Source organism: Chrysochloris asiatica, unplaced genomic scaffold (genome assembly GCF_000296735.1).
Source record: "Chrysochloris asiatica unplaced genomic scaffold, ChrAsi1.0 scaffold00052, whole genome shotgun sequence".
NCBI classification, from domain to species: Eukaryota; Metazoa; Chordata; class Mammalia; order Afrosoricida; family Chrysochloridae; genus Chrysochloris; species Chrysochloris asiatica.
The window spans coordinates 1,645,091-1,663,058 of NW_006408570.1; positions in this window are offsets into that span (position 1 = coordinate 1,645,091).

Sequence of the window (17,968 nt, forward strand, 5' to 3'; positions counted from 1 at the left end):
ATAGATAGATGATAGATATTATACATGAGTTTATACTGGTGATCTTCAACTCTAATTTAGTACCACAGGGGTCATTCTAGCCTTTTTCCTTTACTTACTATTTATCTGTAAATTCCCTCTCTAACATGAGAAACCTGGCTCCCACCACTTACCAGATATTGATTGATTGATTGATTCAAACCCAGTATGTCATTGTTGTGGTTAGGGGCCATTAAGTTGGCTCTGACTCATAGCAGTGCGATGCACAGCAAAATGAAATGTGGCCCCGTTCTGTGCCTTTCCTCTCAGTTGTTATGTTTGAACCCATTGTTGTTGCCATTTTCAGAATTGTTAGCCCATACTCCACTTTTACCTATTTAAAATTTTCTTGATGGTTGTTGTTATTAGGCGCCATCAAGTCAGCTCCAACTCATGACAACCCTAGGCATGACAGAACCAAGCATGCCTATTCCTGCACCATGCTCAGAGGTGTTGCTGTCTTGAGCCCATTGTTTCTGCCACTGTGTCAGTCCACCACATTGCGGATCTTCTTTTTGGATGACCGTCCACTTTTTCAAGCATGCTGTCCTTCTCCAGGGATTGTTTTCTCTTAACAATTCAAATTCTCTTAACAATGTCCAAAGTATGAGAGACAAAGTCTTGCTTCCCCGCTTCTAAGAAGCATTCTGGGTATATTTTTTCCAAGACAGCTCTGTTTGTTTTTCTGGCATTCCATGGTATTTTCAGTATTCTTCACCAGTACCATAACTCAAATGCATCAATTTTCTTTCATCATACAGAATTTTGGCAGCTTTCGTCATAGAGAATTTTGAAATGTAATGTAGTGAAATCTATTAGTTTTTCCCTTGAAGCTCCTGATTTTGTATCTTACCTAGAAAGACTTTACCACCTCCCCTGCCCATGTCCTATCCCCAGATTATAAAAATATTTTAGTTCTGTTTTAGATTTAGAAAGTCAATCAATTTGGATTTTATTTTTGGATGATATAAAATGCACACCTAAGCTTCCCCTCCACCCCATGGGTATCTGAAGGTACTAAATACCTTTGTTATTAATCTTTTCCTCGCTGATTTTCAGCGCATGAGTGTGTTTCTACACTGGTCTATGTGTTTATGTCGGAGCCAACATAGTGCTACTTTCATTTTCATAACCTTATAATGTATTTTGATATCTACTCATAGTAGGGAAAGCCTCTCATTGTTGATTTCCTTCAAAAATTTCCTGGCTCTTCTCATATGTTTATTCTTAATAATGAGCTTTGGAATTAATTTATGAAGTTTCACTATTAAATTCCCATCATCATTTTGATTGGATTATGTTGACTTCATTCATATGGGGAGAAATTGACCTTTTGATATGTTAAGTCTTTATTTAGGTCTTCTTTTTATGTATTTCATAAAGTTTTGTGGTTTCTCCCTCAAAGCTTTACACATTATTTTTAAATTTATATTTTAAATTACATTTTCAAATTTATTATTGGTAGCATATAGGAAATCTATTGATTATATGTTTGTCATGTATCTGAGCAACTTATTGCATATGATGACTTGCATTAGATACAATAGGTTTACTCTATCTGACAGATTGCTATTAATTAGATCTTCTAGACTTTCAATTGATTTCCTGGGATTTTTTGTTATTGTAGATCATCATAATATCTGTAGATACTGACACTATCCTATTTCTTTCTGAATTAAAGAGCTATTTATTGTGGGGGGAGATTTGACACAAATCGCTAGGTAAATCTAATCAAGGAAAAACAATATTAAAAATTTGTACTATTAAATACTTTTCTGATTCCTAAACAAAATTAGTAATCAGAAAATAGAAATAACCACATGCCTGAGAAAATTAAACTAAAATCGCTTTAAACAATTAAATATAAATAATGTTGAGAATCCTTTATGTCATTTTATAAAGGTAAATCTATAAACTTAAATAAAGATGGATGATACTTCTTGAAAAACATATATCACCAAAACAGAGGAGAAATAAAGCCCAAAAAGATCAATGAAAAACAAAAACTAACCACAGTTGAGTTAATTCCAACTCATAGCAACTTTAAAGGACTGATTAGAACTGCCCCACTGGGCTTCCAAGGCTGTAAATCTACAAAACTGCCTCATCTTCCTGGGCTTGAACAACTAGCCTTTCAGTTAGCAGCTGAACACTTCATATTGTGCTAATAGGGCTCTTGCATAAAGAGATAAATTATCATTCAAGAGGCCAAAGAATGTCAAAACTGTCAAAGAACTATCACTAATATTTATACTTTAAATTTTTTTGCATTTAAATGTTTTCCTGATTGCATGGCTAAGCCCACTAGGCAATGTTGATTAATAATGGTAATGATAGGAATTTGTCTTTCCTTAATTTACCTAAAGTACTTCTAATGTTTCATGGTTAATTATAGTTTTTGCTGTAAGTCTGCCAAGTTAAGAGTTTTCTTCTCTTCCTAGGTTCTAGTAAGTTTTTATAAAAAAAAAAAACTGGTGTTCAATTTAATCAGCTGCTTTTTTCAGCATGGATAAGAATACTCATTTTTTTTTCCTTTACGTATGAATATACTAAATCCCTAATTTTGAAACATCTCTTGGTTCATTCATGGATTCATTCTCATTTGGTCATGGTGTCTTAATATTCTGATGAACTTCTGGATTTTATTAAGTAGTATTTGATTTAGGACTTTTGCATAAGTATTCATAAGTAGGACTCCTTGTATGGAGCTATGGGATAAGCATTGGACTGCGAACCACAAGGCCAGCAGTTCAAACCCAGGAGCAGCTCCTCAGAAACCCTACAAAGGGTCACTATGAGTCAGAACCGACTTGATAGCACTTAACAACAACATTCCTAAGTAAGACCTGTCTACATATGTTTTATGCTATCTTCAGATTATGTTTTAGTATGTAGGAATATATATATATTGATATTATATATTTTCTCTCTCCTTTACATAACTCATAAAACTAATTTCTCCTGGGTCAAGGGGAGGTAGCCAGAAGATTGTTAATGAATGGTTTCTGCTCTTTGTAAGCCACCAGATGAGTGTAGATGGGAGAGACATGATTAGCATGGGAAGTAAGCTAAGAATATAGGTTACTAGCCAATTTAATGTGTATATATTGTCTCTAAGCAAACTCTTATCTAACCTCAAGATTCCTCTACTATGGAGACGGTGAAAGTAGGAATGGAGGTGAAGGGTCTATTCAAGAATTAATATGAGAGTCGAGCCAACAGACTTTTGGTTAACTAGTCAGATTAAGAATTTCAAGGAGGTGGGACATGTCAAATTCATTTCCCCTTGGAGAAAATAACAGAGTTGCAAGAAACAAAAAGGTGCAGGGGAGGGCTAATTTGAGGGAAGATAAAGGATTCCCCCTTGGACATGTATAAAAGATATCTTTTAGGAGCTTGATGAAGGAAAGGATAGAGAACGATTTGACATAAAATCTTGTCACATGGTTAACGCAGTCCTCACAACTAACCTATCTCTGATGTACAGATCATAAACTGAGGCTCAGAAAGTTTAACTGATTCCCCAAGGTCCTTTAATTAGCATGAGCGTGCTTTTCCCATTGCATCCCATCCTTTATGCTTTCAGTGCAGAGGCTCATTGGTGCTAAGGGGAAGTCCTTTTAGGCTAAGGAATACATTGACTTGGCTCTAGACTGAAGGGAAGAAACATTCAGATATGTTGTTGTGAGTGCTGTTGTGTCAATTCCAACTCATAGGGGTTCCGAGGCTGTAAATATTTGTGGGAGAAGAAAGCCTCATCTTTCTCCTGCAGAGTGACTGGTGGGCTTGAACTGCCAACCTTGTGGTTCACAACCCAGTGCAAGAGCCACCACACTCCCACATTTAGACGCAGCAAGACTAAAATTGCTTATGATTGAAGTGAGCATGATGTCGAGTATACAGGGGAGAATTTATTCTGTTCTTACTGTGATCACAGATACGGGGACCCTTAAAAAGAAGCCACAGGTTCTAAACTTGAAATCTTCTTAATCCCTGAAGAGAAAGGAGCAGGACTTCCCAGTTGCCACCTAAACAACTCATCACACTCTCCCCTTTTTGCTTCTCCCTTACTGGTGTCCATTAGACAGGGACCATATCTAGCTTAATTATCAAGCTAAGAGGTGGTGTATGAATGAGAAAGGAAGAAAGAAAGAATTGCAGAGGTCTGATTTGTTCTGAAAGCACCAAGGAAGGAAAACCTCATAAAGAAGATGATGTTTGAACTGGGTATTGAAAGATAAACAGAGAGCTTACCAGGCAGTGAAGAGAGGAAATTTAAAACAGAAGAGTTTGAAAGGGAATAATAACATGGGGGGGGGGGGAAGGGGGGTTCAAAAAGTAAATGGAAAAATTCCATTCTCTTTTAATTCCATTTTTCCACAAGCTTTTTGAAGCTCCCTCATAAAAGGAAGGAGATTGTACTTATGAGGAATCTGTACCTTGACCAAGAGGCAGTTGTTCAAATAGAACATGGGAACACTGAATGGTTTAAAATTAAGAAAGGTGTGCGACAAGGTTGTATTTTTTCACCATACTTATTCAACCTGTATGCTGAGCAGATAATCCGAGAAACTGGGTTCTATGAAGAAAAAACGTGGTTATCGGGATTGAAGCAGGTTGTTAATGAGTCTTCCTCCAATCCTGATGCCACTGAGTTCATTTCGTTGTGGTTGTTAAGTGCTGTCAAGTCAGTTCTGACTCATAGCACCCCTGTATAGGGTTTCCAAAGCTGTACATCTTTGCGGGAGCAGAAAGCCTCATCTTTATCCCACTGAGTGGCTGGTGGGCTCCAACTGCCAACTCTGTGGTTTGCTGTCCAGTATTTATCATACAGAGTAATCTTGTGCATAGGTATGTACGTAGTGATGCTCATTGTACACTGTTTGCCCTAACAGGGAATTGGAGGCAATCTAGGTGCCTGTTACTAGAGTAATATATGGTAGATACATGTTCTGGACTATTTTACAGCAGTCAGAAGTAACAAACTAGTTGTACATAAAGCAACATAAATAGATACAAAAAAAAGTCTTAAAAAAAAAACAAAACAAAGCAAAACCCAGAAACTAATAAGATCTGTGTAGTATAAGATCACTATAAATGAAAACTACATATACATGCCCACAATTTTTAAAGAAGGTTGGTACATCACCAGGTATACATACCAGCACAGTGCAGGGTGTGTTTGGGGGTAGGTAGATGGAGGGATCGAGAGCAGGAATGGGTCTGAAGGGGAAAGGAAGTAAGAGTGGGACCAGCCCTGACTGTAGTATCCATGGATTGAGGAGTACGGTTACCAAGTTCCTGTTCCTCAGGTCCAAATAAAAGGCCTAGCAGTATAAATACGGCAACGACAGCTTCGACCAAGGAAGAGCCTGGGCGAGTGGGAGGCAGCCCCGGATCTGAGAGAGAGGCTGCCATCAAAGAGGGCAGGCCTAGGGCACTGGGTCCCGGATCCTAAGTTCAACAGGGAGCTGCTGACAGCTTTTCAGTAGAAAAGAATACTTTGTTTTAAAAGATCCTCTGGTGACCTAGAAGATGAGAAAAGACTGGAGACAATGTAGTGTGGAGGAGACTATTTTAACATTACAGGTAAAGGACAGAACGAATGTGGGGAGGTGGAGGGCAAAAAGGCGAATGTCATCTGGGGCCAGCGCCGTCACCTCCATAGACCTTTTGATGGGTGTGGGGGCTTTCAGTAACACAGAGGCTGGAGACGAGTTGACTCCCCTCCCAATTCCACCTCCTCCTCCAGTCCAGGTGACTCTGACAGAGAAAGCAGGAGACGCAAGTTCTGATTTCCAGCTCTTCCCTCTGGTACCAGAAGTAAGCCTGGCCAGACCACACCTTTTCTCTGGGTCTTATTTCCCCTCTTCCCTTCCCAGCCTGTACTGTCTTTTGGCTCCATATTATTTCCCTAGTAAAAGCCCCCAACAGGGAAATCTTACCCCCTTCTGAAAACCCCCTAGGTGCCTCCAAAGTCATGACATCCTCTTTAATCTTCCAGACCCACTGCCCCACCCTGGTGAGGAGGAGTAACAAATTGGTATCGTAATGGCTCTACTGATTGCATTATGGGTGCCTAATGTAATATGTCCTCATGAGGACCATCCATCAGGGAAGAGCCCCTCCCCAAGTCCCTGCCACCCCGTCACATTAGTCAGGCAGCGCATTCATCACTTCCACACACCTCCATGGAGACTGGCCTAGACAGATGAGGGGCCAAATCAGATTTATGGGGAGGAATCGTGGAAAAAAATCAGCCCCATCCATCTCCCAGACACTGAGGAGGGAGCCCTGTGTCCCCACTCCCTCCAAGGCTCCTTAGGGGAACGGGTGCTAATCAAGAAGCTATCCAACTTGCCTTTGTTTTCCTGAAGGCCCATTCTCAGCCCCTGTGTTGCCTAGCACAGCCCTAGAACTGGTTTCTCTAGGAGTTCAGAGTTTTTGGAGCAAAGCCCCTGCCCAGATTGGGACACCGTGCTGAGAGTCTAAGAATCCCAGGGATGCATTTAACAAAGTTGTTTGGTTTGGTGGACTGCTGTGAGCAGTTATGTCCCGTCAGGAAGGAGACCAGTCTTAGGGCCACCTGCACATGGAAGGTGACCTTACTCAGACCCTGCCCCTGGGCTGAGGCTCTCCTTTCTGGGGTTCATTTGGGTCTGAGAGCCAGACTGGCATGGAAGAGACTTTGAGAGGATTATGGTTAGCAGTGTAGGATAGTGGAGAAAAAACTACTTTCTAGTCCCAGGATTCATGGAACCTGAAGCTTGTAAGATTTGGGGGACCCTCTTTAAGAAAATTCAAAGTTATAAAGAAGTTGGGCCCCTCCCAGGACTTTGGAAGGAGTCTCTACCAGTGGAGAACCCAAAGTCCTTTACCACAAGTCCATCCCTGCTGTGAGCCTGGCACTGTGCCAAGTGTTTTACATGCATCATTAAAAAAAAAAAAAAAAATCCTTCTCAACTGTCAATTGCCCAGCAATTACTCTCCCCATTTTTTATGAGAAAATTGAACCTCAGACAAATGAAGTGACTTGGCCAAGACTGCAGAGTGCAGAGCAATGACTGAAAGCAAGTCTGACTTGTGCTGGTAGCGCCTACCACTTGGCCTGGGTTGATTGGGACTGGGGTAGGTTTCAGACCCAACTATCTCCTTTCCAGACTCCCCTAAAGCTGTGGACAGGCTGCTTTATACCCAAGACAGATATAGAAACAGAGACATGGAGGGTGGAAGACATTCTTAGAGTCCTGAGGGGTCAGTGATGGGTGCTGCCCTCTACCCTACAGTTAGTAGTTAATCTTAACTTCCCTCTATGTGAGTTGGGTCCTAATGGAGGAGCTCAGGAACTGAAGAAAGCTGAAAGCCCATGTCAGGGAGCCAGGCAGGGTCCCATGTGTATTAGTATAGCCTTCTCTGAGAAGCCTTCCCCATCCCCAGCAGTTCTGGGTACTAAGGGTACTGAGAACGCTGGGCGACCCTCCTCCTGCCCAGCAAGAGGCTCCAGGCCAGGAAGCTCAGCTCCTGAACCAGCTCACGGTGTGAATCTCTGTGAGCAGTTATCAAAACCAGTTAGAGAATCTATGAAAATAAACGAGCTGTACCCCCACCCAGTAGAGGAAGCATCCTGAACTTTTCCTGCTCATTGGGTCTCCACTTGAGGGGCTTTTCCCAGTTATCTTCTTGATAGTTGCCACCTGCCTCTGAGGACTCTGCCTTGTCTTCCCTCAGGGCTAGCGACTAAGACTTGTCTGGAATTTGAAGTGGAGTCCTGCTGTGGCACTGTGGGCTAATGCGTCAGACTGAAACTCAGTTTGAACTGCAAGGTTGGTGGTTCAAGTCCACCAGCTGCTCCTTGGAAACCCTATATAGGGTCTCTATGGGTTGGAATCAACTCAACGGCACTTAACAACAACAACAATAACTGGCAGCATTATGAAAAGTCTACCCTGAACACCCCTATCCTCCTACCCCTTGCCCGGCTCCTCCTGTCTATCCCCAGAACCAGGTCCCTCCAGGCCAATTGACTGTAACTGCCAAAGATTCCTCTGTACCCTAGCCTCTGCTCCACCACGGGAGCTCTCATTCCATTACCTGGATTTCTTCCCAAGTCTTCTGCACCCCTCGTTCCCACATGGGGTTTGTGTGTAGTCACTCCATGTATTGGAATCCTGGTGTGGCACTGTAGGATCAGCACTGGACTGCTAACCCCACAAGGTCAGTGATTCAAACCCACCAGCTGCTCCTTGGAAATCCTGTACAGGGTTGTTTGAGTTGGAACCAACTTGATGGCATTTAACAACAACAACAACAATGCTCCATCTATTAGGTTTTAGTCCTTCCTCTGGCCTCATTGGGTCATACTCTCCCCAGTTTGCAGAGGTCTCCTTCCTGTCTCCGCTCTGAGCATACAATAGAAGGCTCAGAGCCAGCTTGTGGTTTCAGGGGTTCACAGGCTGATGGAGGAACACTGCCCTGATGAAAGAGATGCAGCCTGTACATATTCTCAGTCTGGGGTAGACAAGACCCATACACCCACAGGGGGTGCCTCTAGAAGTGTATAGGCCACCGCATAAACACCAAACCAATACCCACTGCCATCAAGATGGTTTCAACTCTTAGGGATCCTATAGAAGAGAGTAGAATTGCTCCAGATGGTTTCAGATGAGTTCTGCCTTATGCTTAGCAGTTAAACACATAACTCACAACACCATCAGGAATGCAACACAGTATGGCGGAAAGTCTTAGTAAAATAGATAGCTTTTTACACAGATAAAACGGCCAGAAAGGCAGCTGGACAAAGATAATGAAAGTCAATAGGCCAGTCAGAAAGTTCAGTGTATGTGTGTGTGCCAACTCTAGGCAGGGGCTGAAATCTCTGGCCTCTGAGTTCCTTGATAGCCCTGAGATTCTAAATGCTGAGAGGACGCAACAAAAGGAATATTCAGACTCAAGTGAGATGAACTATGAGGTATGTTTTAGACAAGAGAAAACCAAACCCAACATATACAACCCCATGTGTTACACAGTAGAACTGAACTCCATTGAGTTTTCTTGGCTGTAAATATTCACAGAAGCAGATCGTGAGGTCTTTCTTTCACTGTTGTTCAGACCCATAGTGACCCTATATAGGGTTTCCAAGAAGCGGCTGGTGAGTTTGAACCACCGATCTTGCGGTTCAAACCGACTTTGTGGTCTAGTGCATTATTATCTTACACCAGGACTCTACTAGGTGGGTTGAAACCACCAATCTTTCAGGTAATGTTGTTGTTGTTAGGCGCTGTCAAGTTCGTTCTGACTTATAGCGACCCTACGCACGATAGAAGGAAACACTGCCTGGTCCTGGGCCAACCTTACAGTTGTCTTACTTGAGCCCATGCCACTGTGCCAATCATTGGGGGGAATTTCCCTTTTTCACTGACCCTTCACTTTATCAAGCATGGCGTCCTTCTCCAGGGACTGGTCCCTCTGACAACGTGTACAAAGCATGAAAGATAGAGTCTCACCATCCTCGCTTCTAAGAAACATTCTTGGCTGTACTTCTAAAACAGATTAGTTTCAGGTAGTGTTGTTAAGTGCCATCGAATAAGTTCCAACCCATAGTGACCCTGTATAGGCTTTCCAAGGAGCACCTGGTGAGCTTGAACCACCAACCTTGCAGTTCAAACCGACTTTGCAGTCCTACACATTAACCCACAGTGCCACACCAGGTAGTAGTTAAGCACAAATTGGTTGTGCCACCCAGGGATCTTTGGGCAAGAGAAGAGGTGCCTCCTTCCCAGATCCCTTTTCTACAACTTGTACCTTCAATGTTGCTGTTTCTTGGGGCTGTACTCCAGACCCACATCTCTTTCTTCCCAGTATTCACTGTTCCATGGTTTCCATTATCATCATCTTAATGTACACAGATGTGCAAATCTCTTTTCTGGGCTCCAGATTTCTGCATCCTATAACCAGGGCTTTGAACCACTTCATTCCAGTTCAAGCCCCTACTGAGAATTTGCCTTTCCACCCCAGATATACTGAATCCAAACCTGAATCTACCTTTTAACCAGAAAAAAAATGGCCTGGTAGCATTGTGGGTTAGGTGTTGGGCTGCTAACTAAAAAGTCAGTGATTCAAACTCGTCAGCTATTCTGAGGGAGAAAAATGAGGCTGTCTGTTCCAGTAAAGATTTACACGCCTCTAGAAAACCTATAGAGGCTTGCTATGAGTTGGAATCCACTCAGTGGTAGTGGGGTTTGTGGTTTGGCGTGAAAGGCAAATTCTCAGGGCACTGAACTGGAATGAACCGGTTCAAAGCCTGCCGACAGCCTATCAGACAGCTCCATTTGAATATGCCTTAAACATCGGGAACCGCCATGACCCAAGCCATACTTACCATCTTGTTACTGCACCTGGTCCTTTTCCTGAGTTCTCTGGTTTAGTAGTTACCCAACCTGCAGCCAGTTACCCAACCCGAAGCCCTGACAGTTTCCTGTCCCTCACCCCACATCTCAATGGCCAAATCTGTCAAATACTTTTTATTCAAACTCTGTTTCAGAAACCTGCCTACTTTCTCTAGCCTCATTGCTGTTAACTTGGTTCAGTTCTTAATAAACTGGATGACATCTCAGACTCAACTCTAGATTACCTGGGTTTGATTTCAGAGGAGATTAAATGTAAGCCCCAAAGAGCAGCAGGGTTCACTTGGGCAAGTTACTTAACCACTGTTACCACAGACTCTTCCTCTGTAAAGTGGGAATAATAGTATCTATCTCATGGGGTTGCCGTGATGATTGTATGGACTCACACATTTGAAGTGCTTTAAAAAGTGCTTGGCACATAGGAAGTGCTAAATAAGCGTTAGCTGTTTGCTTGTTATCACCACAGTGTCTCCTAACAAGTCTTCTGGCCTAAACTCTTATGCTTCTAATCCATTGACCAGACTGGAGACGGCCTGGAGGCTCATCTAGGTAAAGTGTATTCCCAAGCTATTAAGTGGCAGAGAAGATTTTAACCTGGGTCTAACTGACTCCAGTGTTTGTTCCAGCAACAAAGCCACGCTGCCTTTTTGCAAGTATGAAGAAATTAATAGATTTGAAATAGCAGGGGACCAAGGAAGAAGTGAAACCAATGGAGGTAAAAAGGAAGATAGAGTCCAGTACTCCAGATTTTCCATATGGAAGGAGTTTTATTGAAGCTCAACTTGAAGAGGAAGCATAGAGTTTGGGTGGGAGTGCTGATGCAGAGAATGTGTTAGAGGGGCTAAAGTCCTTCCAAGAACCTCTTGGTGTCTCCAGAGTGGTTAGGCCCAGGTGAAATCCTGGCGGGATCTCAGGCAAGTACCAGAATAGGCTAGACTTTCAGACCAGTCTGATTTACACGGTGTCTTACTGGTCATTGTTTTCCATCTTTGGCCACTCACATTATTGTTGGGAGAAAACGAGCTCAGGGACCCAGGTTAAATGGGAGCTGGGGTGGAAGTGTGATAAGTTTGAAAAGAAAGGTGAGAGATGTTCAGGTAGGTGAACACCCAACCTCCCTGCTCCACCTGTCCAGCTCCTCCTTCTAAGAGGGAGTCAGATGGAGCCAGGGTCTCATGCAAGAAAAATTGATTTGCGCGCATTTTGAACTTGGAGATGAGATGAGTTCTGCCAACTAAATTCTCAGGTTAGCTCTACTTGCCAAGGTCTCTGAGCAAGGCTGCCAGTCAGTTGACCTGCTGCCTGCTGCGCGGCTTCTAAACAAAGGCCAACTGGGAATGGGGAGGCTTGTTTCAGGCACTGTCTCCGTGCTCTAGATTGGGATCGTTTTCCTCCCCAGACTTGTTCATCTGCACTAGAGGCTGGTAACTTAGCATGCTACCCTCCTCTCTAACCCCAAAACATAGAAATGTTTGGGACAAGTAGCCCAATGTCACCTGTGTCCTCTGCTTCAGGCCCCAAACTGCTCTGCAAGCTCATCCTTCCTCATTCAACCGTCCTGAGTTCAGGTATCAGGTAAAACGGACCCAGTCATATGCCTAAGGAGACGTTGACTGGACAGGCTAAGATCAGAGTGACCTCTCTGAGGAGGCTTCCCTGGCATGGAGAGGAGGGGTGGGTGGGAAGGGGACCCCGGAGCCCTGGGGAGGGGAGGTTGGACTTCTCCAGCTTGTCTGACTCCACCCATGTGACCATGAACAGTGGCCCTGCATTTTAAAATTCAACAATCCTGCAGTTTCTGGGATCCGTGGGATTTTTGCAGCTTGGGTTGAAAGTGAGGAGAGCAGTTTTTAACACCAAACAACATGAAGGCAAATTCACTTAGAGCCACCCAACCACATGCCCGCCTTTCATATCAGTGTCTTACCTTTGACAAAAGCCCGGGGTCGTCTGTCAGGCCGTTTTCTTTTCTTCCTGGATCCCAATTGTCAAGCCTTCAAGAAAATGCACTTCAGTCCTTTGTCACTGAGTGTAATTTGATAAACTGAGCAGAAACACACTGCTCTCCCCATCCTTTCAAAAACTGTTACTGCAGGAGAAAGAGGATGAGGGAAAGAGATCTGAGGTCTTTGAATGGACGTTTAAGCACGAGCGCACACACACATACACTGTCTCATACTCATACCAGGACATAGAGTTGCCTGGGCTGAGAGGAGGTGGAATCCCAGATTCTTGTGTGTGGGGGCCTGGCCCTGGGGTCCTGGGACGGATGCCCTCCTAGCTCCTAGCGGCTCCCCTAGTTGCAGGCCCTTGTTGCAACCGCCCAGTGGGCGGTGCCAGGGCAGGTTTCAGGCTATAAAGGGCTCTTGGCTGCCCGGGCCTGAGGGAACGCCATCGCTGCGGCACTGTCCCTGCCAGCCACAGCCAGCTTGGGGCACTGCTGGTGTCCCATCGCCACCGGGCAGGCTGCTCTTTTTCCAGGCAGTGTCAATTTGGGCACAGCTGCGTTCCTCGTACCTATCCCGTTCTCTCCATCGGCAAGTCCCTTTTTGGATTGCTTTCCTCTGGGTTGGGTGTGGGGTGGGAGGAGATGGAGTGGGCATGGGGTCTTTAACAAGGGAGCATGGGGCTGTTTCAATTTTCTTTAAAAAGAAATTCCTTTGGGAGCAAACCAGTGAAGCTGAGATTTGCGAGATGAGGTATGGGCGAGGCTTGTTCCACATTTAGGCAAAGGAGAAAGCAATATTCCTTCCCAAGGACCACCCCCTTCCCAGAGGGCTTCAGGGAGGTGGACGAAGGGCTCTGTCCTAGCCGCTCCACTCCGAGGGGCTGGGAGAGAGGAGCCAGACTGTGCCTGTCCCTGGCACCGCCAGATAGACACACTTGGACAAAGGTTGGGCTCTATAAAGCAAAACTAAAAAATCTGAAGAGCCCGTGACTAGAGGATACCTGGGGGTGGGCTGGGGTGAGAGCAAATCACAGTAAGGAACAAAGAAGAATGAGGAACCCTTTAAGAAAGAAGTGCATAGAATCCGGAACCCAGTTCTGCATCAGCACTGCCGTAAATAGCAGGGTGACGACTCTGAAGAGGCTGGTGGACTGAGTGGGATTCCGGCAGGCAGTGATTGTGAAGGGGTCCGTTAACACTCCAAAAAACAGCTTGGGAGTCCCTGAAGCTGCAACGATGGAGGGGAGGAGAGTTCAAGCCCTGTGAACTCTCAAAAAGTCAGAATTGATGGCGGTACTGGTGATTCCCAAGCTTAAGTCCCCTGGCGCACCTCCCAACGATCCTGGTAAGACGGGGTTCCAGCCTCTATCCAATAGCCAGATCACAGTCAGCGAATGTCTTCTAAACTGCTCTTGAGGTTTGGGGGCTAGAAGGGACACGGTCTTCTCGTGGCTCCTGTTCTGCAGAGAGAACAGAGAATGGGAGAAGGAGAGGCAAACAGGCCTCGGATTGAATATCTGAAGCCACTACTGCGATCCAGGGCCAAAGGGGGCACTGCTGAGCATCTAGAGCAGCCCCGTTTCTGCTTCCATTTCTGGAGAAAAGGAGGTGCGGTCCCAGAGTGGGCATTCTCCTCCACAGCTCCTCAGAAGGTAACAGGCAAGGGACCCTGCCACTGTGTCAGGCATTTTGCCAGGGGGGGTCTTAGAATGAAATGGGGACCCATGTCAGACCCTGGGAGAATGATGAAGAAGAGTGCTGAGTTTTCTAAGGGCTCCTCAGTGGCAGGCAGGCAGGCCAGGGCTAAGAGCTGAGAACTTTGTCACTAGGCTGGCCTGCTGGTGAACCATACTTTGAACTGCTGAATATCCAGCCCTGTCTCCTGGTCACCATCTTTTGGTCTCTTTGCTCTCCAAACCCTCTGACCAGCAGAATCAAGGAATGATCCCATCTTTATCCTGGGCTTTTTTTTTTTTTCCTTTGGGAGGGGGGGTACTCTTTTGACTCTAGTTGGAGAAAGTAGTGGTGGGATTTTTAGGGGGAAAAAAAAGTAAGTAGCCATCAATGAAAAAACTCCAGGGTCAAAACTATGGAAAATTTAGTGTGACGCTCCTTCTGCTGCCTGCCAGCTTTAATTGTCCAAAGCACAGACATTAAACAGAGGAAGAGTTGTTGTGGGGCCAGGGTCTTATGGGGCTGTGTGGTATAGTACTAAAGGGGAGGGACCCTGACTCAGTTATCTTAGCTGCACAAAAATGAGTATCTGTTATCTAAAAGCAGCATTATTTCACAGGGCTGCTGTGAGATCAAATAAAATAATAGGTGAGGAAGAGATATTCACACATGAAAGGGACAATGCCTTCATTCCTTTGGGCATAACATACCTGGGGAGCCTGGTACCTGGGTGAGAACAAGACTTTGGCAGGTCTGCCCATGTGAATGGCTGGTTTCTGAGCCAGGAAAGAGACTGCAGAGGTCGGGCCTACCCATTAATTTGCATTTTCCACATGTGCCTGAAGTCTGTCCCCATTTCCCAAACCCCTTCAGCCAAAGTTCAGAACTCCACTTGAACTAGCATCTCCAAAACTGACTCCCACCCCAAACCAGTCAAGTTGAATGGATTTCAAAGTATCTGAAGGGGCTACAGGGAGAAGTGGGAAGCAAGCCCACAGCCATGGTTTCAGAGCACTGCAGCAGGCATTCTCTGAATCCACAGAGTCTGTCTAGAATCCCATGGAAAGGGTTATACAGGAATTCCTGTGTTGTTAGCTCCAGTCAGCCTGGAGGGAGGAGAGAACTGGCTGATCATTCTGTAATCCAGAGTGAGAAAATCATTCTGCCCCACACCACTCCTGCTCCTGGACTGGGCTGTGCCCAGCTTTGGGGTAGCTTGCAGGAGACCAGTCACACTCCTGTGGCCAAGGGTAGGGTTGGGTGATGCTTGGTAAGACTAGAGTTTAGCCTGGAGTCACGGAATGAGTCAACTGTAACCAGGATTAAAAATCAGTCTGGGATTCAGTTTAGTATTTAGGCCAGGTATGGGCCAGACTAAGGTCTGAGTCAGAGTCCATTTGGGGGCCAGAATCCGAAGTCCATGTGAGGTGGACAGAAGCATTTCCTCTGATGGGATCTGACTGGTGAAGATAGTGGTCTATCCTTCTCTGTCTTGGCTCACATTCTTACCAAGTCTCCTTCACAGCATCTCTGTGAGTTCGTATCATGGCTCTCCTTCTCTTTCTCTCCTAAGTAATTCATTGAGGCTTGAACAGAGAGATGGTTCCAATTAGGAAATGCAGCAACCACTTCTGTGGGACCGTCCGTCCCTGTGCATGTTCCCCAGGACCCTACATGGCAACTAGGCAACGAGAAGGATTCCTAAATTTTGCTCATGCTCTTTCCTAACTCCCACTCCATACCTGAACAAGGAGGAGAGATCAGGTGATGGAAGATGACATTGCACAAAAGCTATCCCTAAGTACCGAGGGTCAGAGGGATATCTGGAGCTGTGATCCCTGCAAAGTAGACAGCTCCTGTGGACTCTGGAAGTTGGTGGCCCGGAGGCAGGTGTTACATGAATCTGTCTAGTGACTAACTATGTGTCTGTGTGTGTGCTCAGTATTTGTCAATGCATATATTTACATGTCTATAAGACTGTGTGTGGTCCATCCTTTAAGGGCTGGTTATCTCCAGGGTTGGTTCCCCAGGGTCATCTTGCCCATTTTACTGCCTCAGGGCCAGTGCTGTGTTGGGGGAGTAAGACTAGATTCTTGGGATTCTTCGAGACAGCAGGGCCTGCACACCTCTCCCCAAACCCTCCTGCCCCTTCATCTCCAAATGGAGACTGGCCTCATCGCTGTTGGGTGCGCAGCCTAGAACAGTCTTTGATGCCTCCCTGCTGTGAGGGTGCTCTCCAATTCTCTGGGGCTACAGGGGTTCTCACAGGGACTCCGTGAGTGTTTGGGCTCCAAGCTACCTTGAACAGCAGTCTGGAGGCACTGTGGCGAGAGTGGAGCTCTCTCTGTGCTTGACAACAGTCTTTTTCGAGTAGATCTCCCGCTACAAAGGAGATTGGGGGAAGGGGGAACCAGAATTGTTTCCCCCAGAATCTGTAGTACCAATACTGTCCACCAGGTGGGGTTCCAGGGCAGAGAGTGAGAGTTGAAATGACCCTGCGCTAGTAACAAGAGGCCAGCCTTTAAATCTCCGCCCGCCACATCAACCTCAAGAGCGCTCACACACGGAGGGACAACACATACTCGCGCTTCTTAGACGCTCGTACAGTTCTCTTCTAAGTGAGCTCTAAAATATAAACCATATTGGGTGCTTAAGGGGAGGTGTTAAAAGGGGATTCTAGTTTCGTTTACACACACCACACTCAACTGATTTAGTTTTCTGATAGGGGATTGTGAGAGTGAAAAGCAAGACTAGGGGGATGGGATAAACAGGACCAAGGAGAGAGAAAAAACTAGGCACCGGTGAGATAGATGTTGGGATGGGATTACATATACAAGGGGTTCTCCAGATGGCAGATACATGGATGCACAGACACACATCGAGTTCCAGCGCTCACACACAAATATGTAAACCCACCACACAGCTCCACAGACGTCGGACAGACTCCGGGAGACACTCGGGCACACACACAGCTGCGGCCCCGGGCCACACGCACACCTCACACAGGCACGCGCGGGGCCCTCTGTGGCCGGAGCTGAGAAGGTGGCCGCGCTCACCCGGCATGTTTATTTACTTATTTGTATCAATGAACGTTTGTGCCCGACTCCTCCAGCCTCCCGGTGCCGGGCCGACGCATTTGTCCCCTACGCGGGGACAGTCGCTGGGACCAGCATCAGGGTTCTCTCAACGCTGCGGGGGTTGGAGAGGGCTACAAAGTTGGGAGATCTGGAGGTGCCCGGTTGGAGGGGTTGCAGCATCAGCGGCCTGGGACGCGGACGGGGAGTAGGGAACCTGGAGGTCTCATAGGGTAAGAGACTTGGGGAGAGGGATGGAGGACCGTGGCATCTGAGGTTTGGGGGTTCAGGGGTCGCGGATGGGAAACTCCAGCCAAGGGGGAATAATTGGGAGTGGGGAATGGAGAACTGAGAGGCCCCGGGAGATGACAGGCAGCCGGCTCCCACGGAATAGGAGCTCGGGACCCTAGGTACAGGTTCAAGGCCTTTCTGCACCCCCCAGTAGAGAACGGTAGCTTGGGCCAGACCTCTGCAGTGGAGGCGACGGCCCACGCGGGACTGCCTAGAGTGGGAGGAGAGGGTCGGGGACCCGGGAGGGAGGAAGGGAAGTAGCCTAGCAGCCAAGCGGGCGCTGTGCGAGTGCGCACCCGTGTGTGTGTGTGTGTGTGTGTGTGTGTGTGTGTGTGTGTATGTGTTTCATCTCGTCGGTCTTTAGGTGCAGGGCTCAGCGAGACGCAGGCGAGAAGGAAAAGGAGGCGAGAGGTGAACTGAGTTTGATCCTGCTGTGGCTACAAGTGGGTCCCGGAGGGCCTCGGGCGGCGGGCTGCCGGGTCCGGGCGGGAGGCGGTCCAGCGCTCACACGCTCCTGCCGGCCGCGGGCCGGGCCTCTTACCACGCCTCCGGCTTTGTGA